We start from the raw sequence: 6661 nt of genomic DNA, 5'->3' as shown, positions 1-6661 counted from the left end.
AACGTCATTACATCTCATTAAACACTTACACAGAAATAAACCGCTTGCTTTAGGTACGAAGAATCCTTTTCACAGATAATTTTATAATTAACCTTTCGTTCTTTGCGTCAAAGAAAAAATTGTAACAATGTAGGTAAATGTTACCTTTTTATACGAGGACGGCGAAAAGGTTTTAATCCCATCTAATCCTTATATAACCTCGTTTGATTAATTATACCTTACCGACTCTTCGAAATTGTCTTCAATCCGTGGCCGTTCCTATTGAAATGTCCGTCCAAATTTCTGTTTCCAACTCTTCCCAAAATGCCTACAGGCACGGGGATGTTTTTCCAACTTTCTTATCGTACTTGCGGATTGGCCTGTTTACTTCCCAGCAACGATTAGGTGACCGATTGCCACACAAACGACAAGATAACTTCAAAACTAAAGCAGTTCACTGGCGAGATTAGAACTAATTGTACACGCTAATTTCAATTATCACTAGGAAGTTCGTTAATCACGCGGAAGGCACCGCATTTTTAAAAACGAACACGAGAGCGGTTAATGGCAAACGTTGTCCAACATGAGGCACCTGTGGATCGTGGTCGTCTTAGTGGTACTTGCAGTTCTTTCCGGATGTTCAGGTAAGTTCGTGATTAATTCACTGGTGAGTTCTGTTCAAAAACTATTCTTTTAGAGGGTCTCAATAAAAACCAGGAGAATGCGTTGCGTGCGGCGAAAAAATATCTGGTAAGTTCACGCTGAAGTTAAAAAATTGCTAATTTGGGCACTTTAGGAGATGAGCCGAAAGAAGTCCATGATGAATTAGCTGCACTTTTTTATGAAGTTTAAATCGGAATGCTACAATTACATATTTGAAACAGTAAAATTGCATTATAACTTTGGAAAATACACAACAGGGGGTCTCGGACAAAAAAACTTCGATGGTTCTTCCTCGAGAATGGTGATGACAATTAATGTGGACCGTGATTGTTTGGGAGGGGATGATCACCTAGAAACTATCAATTCTCCTTTTACTGGAGCGTATTCCATACCCCCTCCCACCCCAGGTACTGCTTTCTCGTTTCAAAACGTAAACGGGTGAACATTCCATACCAAACTCTCACAGGAAAAGGAGCTTCGAAGGTGTTTCCCAAAAAAATGATCACACGTGCTGAATACCGTGAACATCTTTAGGGTAGTATACATCACCTGGGGGTCTGGAATACCCCCTAGGCAAAAGAAACTTCGATGACTCTTCCTCGAGAATGATGACTAGTATTGAGGACCTTAAGTGTTTGAATGGGGACAATCACCGGGGAGTTATCTAAGTTCCATCTCCTGGGGGGTATTCCATACCCCCCAGACCCCCCGGTAGTACGTTCTCGTTTCAAATTATACAGAACCATGAATATTTGCCGTGATCCCTTTCGAGGGACCATTCCATACCAAACTCTCCCAGGAAAAGGAGCTTCGAAGGTGTTTCCCCAAAAAAATGATCACACGTGCTGAATACCATGAACATCTTTAGGGTAGTATACATCACCGGGGGGTCTGGGGGGTATGGAATACCCCCCAGGTAAAAGAAACTTCGATGACTCTTCCTCGAGAATGATAATCACACGTCTTGAGGACCTGAAGTGTTTGAATGGGGACAATCACCGGGGAGTTATCTAAGTTCCATCGCCTGGGGGGTATTCCATACCCCCCACACCCCCCGGTAGTACGTTCTCGTTTCAAATTATACAGAACCATGAATATTTGCCGTGATCCCTTTCGAGGGACCATTCCATACCAAACTCTCCCAGGAAAAGGAGCTTCGAAGGTGTTTCCCCAAAAAAATGATCACACGTGCTGAATACCATGAACATCTTTAGGGTAGTATACATCACCGGGGGGTCTGGGGGGTATGGAATACCCCCCAGGTAAAAGAAACTTCGATGACTCTTCCTCGAGAATGATAATCACACGTCTTGAGGACCTGAAGTGTTTGAATGGGGACAATCACCGGGGAGTTATCTAAGTTCCATCTCCTGGGGGGGTATTCCATACCCCCCAGACCCCCCGGTAGTACGTTCTCGTTTCAAATTATACAGAACCATGAATATTTGCCGTGATCCCTTTCGAGGGACCATTCCATACCAAACTCCCCAGGAAAGGAGCTCCCCAAAAAAATGGATCACAAGGGGTAGCTTCTGATGGAGGTAAAAGTTCGATCCTCCAGATGATAATCACACGTCTTGACCTCAATCACCGGGGAGTGTTCTGATTCCATACCGTACGAACATCCGTGATTTTCGAGGGTTCCATACCAAACTCTCCCAGGAAAAGGAGCTTCGAAGGTGTTTCCCCAAAAAAATGATCACACGTGCTGAATACCATGAACATCTTTAGGGTAGTATACATCACCTGGGGGTCTGGAATACCCCCTAGGCAAAAGAAACTTCGATGACTCTTCCTCGAGAATGATGACTAGTATTGAGGACCTTAAGTGTTTGAATGGGGACAATCACCGGGGAGTTATCTAAGTTCCATCTCCTGGGGGGTATTCCATACCCCCCAGACCCCCCGGTAGTACGTTCTCGTTTCAAATTATACAGAACCATGAATATTTGCCGTGATCCCTTTCGAGGGACCATTCCATACCAAACTCTCCCAGGAAAAGGAGCTTCGAAGGTGTTTCCCCAAAAAAATGATCACACGTGCTGAATACCGTGAACATCTTTAGGGTAGTATACATCACCTGGGGGTCTGGAATACCCCCTAGGCAAAAGAAACTTCGATGACTCTTCCTCGAGAATGATGACTAGTATTGAGGACCTTAAGTGTTTGAATGGGGACAATCACCGGGGAGTTATCTAAGTTCCATCTCCTGGGGGGTATTCCATACCCCCCAGACCCCCCGGTAGTACGTTCTCGTTTCAAATTATACAGAACCATGAATATTTGCCGTGATCCCTTTCGAGGGACCATTCCATACCAAACTCCCCAGGAAAAGGAGCTTCGAAGGTGTTTCCCAAAAAAATGATCACACGTGCTGAATACCGTGAACATCTTTAGGGTAGTATACATCACCTGGGGGTCTGGAATACCCCCTAGGCAAAAGAAACTTCGATGACTCTTCCTCGAGAATGATGACTAGTATTGAGGACCTTAAGTGTTTGTTGGGTCGGGATAATTACTGGGGAGTTATCAAAGGAATCAAAGGAATTTTCCATACCGAAAGGAAAACTCGACTGTCCTACTCCGAAAATTATCATGCAGACTCTAAATGCTTAGTTCGGAAACGTACTACCGGGGGATCTGTGGGGAAAAAGTTAGTTTCGATTTTCGTTTTCCGATGGTTTTGGGCGAGAGGGCAGCACCGAGGGTTCTGGGGAAATTGAGTACCTACCTCTCTACGAAAAAAAATGTTAATGGTCCCACGGTGCTGAGAGTTCTAAGCTTTTGGGAGGAAAACGTGGCTCTCGAGGGAGGACTATCGACAGTTGCCAGTTTGGTCCCCTAGCTATTTTGTGCGGGTTTAGTTTTGAAAACAAACATTTTCGTGACTTCACGATGGACGCCGTCTTCGACGTATATGCAGCTGAATCCTGCAACTTATAACTTAAAGTCAAACGTTAGTGCGACCTTCACTCCACACTTGAAGATGGCAAAAATGCAAGAAGAAAGGAAGGCCGAACGCGTGAAGAAGTGAAAGAAATTCCAAAGTCCAGTTTCTGCCTTTTTTGAAAAGAAGAAGGCCCGTTAGGATTTATCGTGTCGGTTTTAATTGGCATTTAATTTTCGCACCGAAACAAGTTCATCGACGAGTGCCATTCATAAAAAAAGCCGAAAGGGAAAGAGTAAACAATGGCACGACGTTTAAATTGAAAGTATTTACAAGAGGTAATTATTAGCCGGCCGTAAAATTTATACCCTGGTAGGCGTTGGTGTATAAATTAGATACGTAAATACCCCAGTAAAGTTTTACGAAAGCCTTCGAGTTCTAACAGTGCTCGCTGCCCACGCCTCGTGCGTTTGGTATTTCGTAAAAATATCGCTAACGCAAATTAATCAATTAGCGGACCGAACACCCCGATCAAGCGGAGAAAGTAGGCGCGTGTGCGAAAGAGGCCTTCTGGTTTAACCGCGCGAAACGGAGTGCGCGCGTGCAACTGTAGTTTTTCACTTGGAAAAATCCTCCAGCGCCGAAGGCGAAACGTCCTCCAACACCTCAAATGTTAGTTTACTTTTTAAATGTCTGTCATAAAACCATCAATAAAGATGTAATTGTGGTATTTTACAGACTGATTTAGAGTTTCGGATCTGTCGAGATCAGCTAACGCCATAAAGATAATTAAAAGCAAATGTTTACTTTAATTGATTTACAAGTACACGCGCCCGTTTAGACGCCAGCAAATTCCTCCCTAGCAACCAACGAAGACGACGCCCACCGCGAAGGTAAGAATATGTTCTAAAACCCCTGATAAATCCGTTCAAAATAACTTAGAAATCTATAAAATATTGGTATAAGATGCGGGGAGGGGGTCGTAGGTCCTAGACCCTGCGAGACCACATTCTATTTCATACATTTTCCTAGGAGGTGTTCCAGACCCCCCGACGCTACGTTCACTCCTAGAACGTTTTCAATCCTCCGCGGCCCAACGATTCAAGAAAAGACATCAATTCATCCCCTGGATAGGTATGGACTACCACCCAGGAAAAAACGAACAAATTGATGCCTCTTTGTGTGATATTTGGGTATGGCATCCGTTTCTTCATTTACAGCGGGGTTTTGCACACTCACTAGCTTCCAGGTGCGCCTTTCGCCCTCAGAACGTTTAAGCTTTCCTCACAATTGTTTTCTTTCATGAAAAGCCATCAACTGTTTTTTTGGGGTTCTTCCATACCTCACCCCACCCCCACCCCGTCCGCTACGGTACCTGGGGTAAAGTATACCCCCCGGTAGTACGTTCCCCCAGACAAGGTAAGATTGAAGGGTCTGGACCCAGGAATGGGTGCAATTCTTGGAAGATGATTATTAGAACGCGGAGGACTTAACATTCTGATGAGGATGTAGCGCAGGGCGCTATGGGATGTAGGGGAGATCCCCAGGAATGAAGAAAGTTGAGTTGTTGAAAGATTTGATTCCTGGGGGGCATTTGATTCCTAGAGGCATAGACTCTACGGCGCCACATTCTACTTCATACAATTTTCTGGGAGGTGTTCCAGACCCCCCCCCCCCCGTTTACAGTCAACTCACCCCTTCTTAATAGGTATGGAATAACATTCAGGAAAAAAAATGAAGGAGCTAGAAGAAGAATTAGAACGTAGGGGTCTTAAACGTTGTAATTCTATACCATAGACGTTGCGTAGGGCGGGGGGGGGGGGGGGGCAAGAAACATGTATGTCTTTTCTTAAAAAAAACGAGTAGAACCTCGAGTAGAACTTGTATGTTCTGGGGGTGAAGAGCGCACCGGGAGGTTTGTGGGAAATCCAGGAAATGTTCAAGAAACGGTTGCATCTTTTTGAAAGCTAATAATTAGAGATCAAACGCCTTCAACGTTGTGAGGGAACGTAGAACCGGGGGTTTGGAGCGGGAGTGCCCCCTTTAGCGCAGACTCCGTAGCACAGGAGGGTTTGGGGAGTATGGTATACTCATCCCCACCCACACACGCCAAATGAAGAAATTGATGCTGGGAGGTGTGCAAAACTCCCAGAAAAAATTGATGTCTTCTCGTGAAAGAGAAGCGAGAAGAGCTTAAACGTTTTGGAGGTGAGAAACGCACCGGGCGGTCTGGGGGGTATGGAATACCCCCCAGGAAGTGAAGAAACTGATGCCTCTTTTTGAATGCTAATAATTATAACCCAGAGTTCGTAAACGTTGTGAGAGAGAACATAGAACTGGGGGGTCTGGTGGGCGTAGGGGAGTTGAAGGGTATGGAAAACACCTCAGGAATGAGGAAATGAAGAAACCGATGCGCCCTTTTTTTAAGTTAATAATTATAGCCTAGAGTTCTTAAACGTTGTGAGAAAGAACGTAGAACTGGGAGGGTGTGGGGGTGCAGGGTCTGAGGTGTCTGGAAAACGCCCAGAAAAACATTGATTTCTTCTTTTGAAAGAGGTTCATTGGACCGAGGAGAGCTTAAATGGTCTGGAGATGAAAAATCCGCCGGGGGGGTCTGGGGGAATAGCCCCCCAGAAAATGCCTTTTTTGAAAGATAGTAATCAGGGTCAGGATCATTGGACTAAGGAGAGCTTAAAAGTTCTGGGCGTGAACAGCGCACCAGGAGGCCTGGGAGTATCGAATACCTCCCCCCCCCCCTTTCCCGGAAATTGATGCCTCCTTTTGAAAGTTAATAATTATAACCGGGGGGCTTAAACGTTGTGAGAGAGAACGTAGAACCGGTGGGTCTGGTGGGCGCAGGGGGTTTAGGGGGGCACCAGAAAAGGATTGATTATTCCCTTGAAAGAGAATCGAGGAAAGCTTAAACGTCCTGGGGGTGAGAGGCGTACCAGAGGGTTGGGGGTGGGGGGGTATGGAATACCCCTTCAGGAAATAGAGAACTCTTTTTGAAAAAAGAATTAGAGCACGGAGAAGTTAAACGTTTCAAGAGGGAACGTAAACTCCGGGCGCAGGGAGGTGGCAGATATCGAAAACCTCCAGGAAAAAATTGATGTCTTCTCTTGAAAGATGATC

At 45.2% G+C, this 6661-nt stretch overlaps 1 long non-coding RNA gene across 1 annotated transcript; it reads left to right on the top strand.

Moving 5' to 3' along the window:
- The first annotated feature begins 452 nt into the window (after positions 1–452).
- LOC116170120 lies at positions 453–844 on the top strand. The gene is made up of 3 exons (XR_004145170.1): positions 453–623; positions 677–729; positions 776–844. It is a non-coding gene; the product is annotated as an uncharacterized LOC116170120 (long non-coding RNA).
- The last annotated feature ends 5817 nt before the right edge of the window (positions 845–6661 follow it).

Source organism: Photinus pyralis, unplaced genomic scaffold, assembly GCF_008802855.1.
Source record: "Photinus pyralis isolate 1611_PpyrPB1 unplaced genomic scaffold, Ppyr1.3 Ppyr1.4_LG5, whole genome shotgun sequence".
In the NCBI taxonomy this organism is placed as follows: domain Eukaryota; kingdom Metazoa; phylum Arthropoda; class Insecta; order Coleoptera; family Lampyridae; genus Photinus; species Photinus pyralis.
Note: the sequence above shows the minus strand (reverse complement) of the source record. Positions and strands in the feature narration are given on the sequence as shown.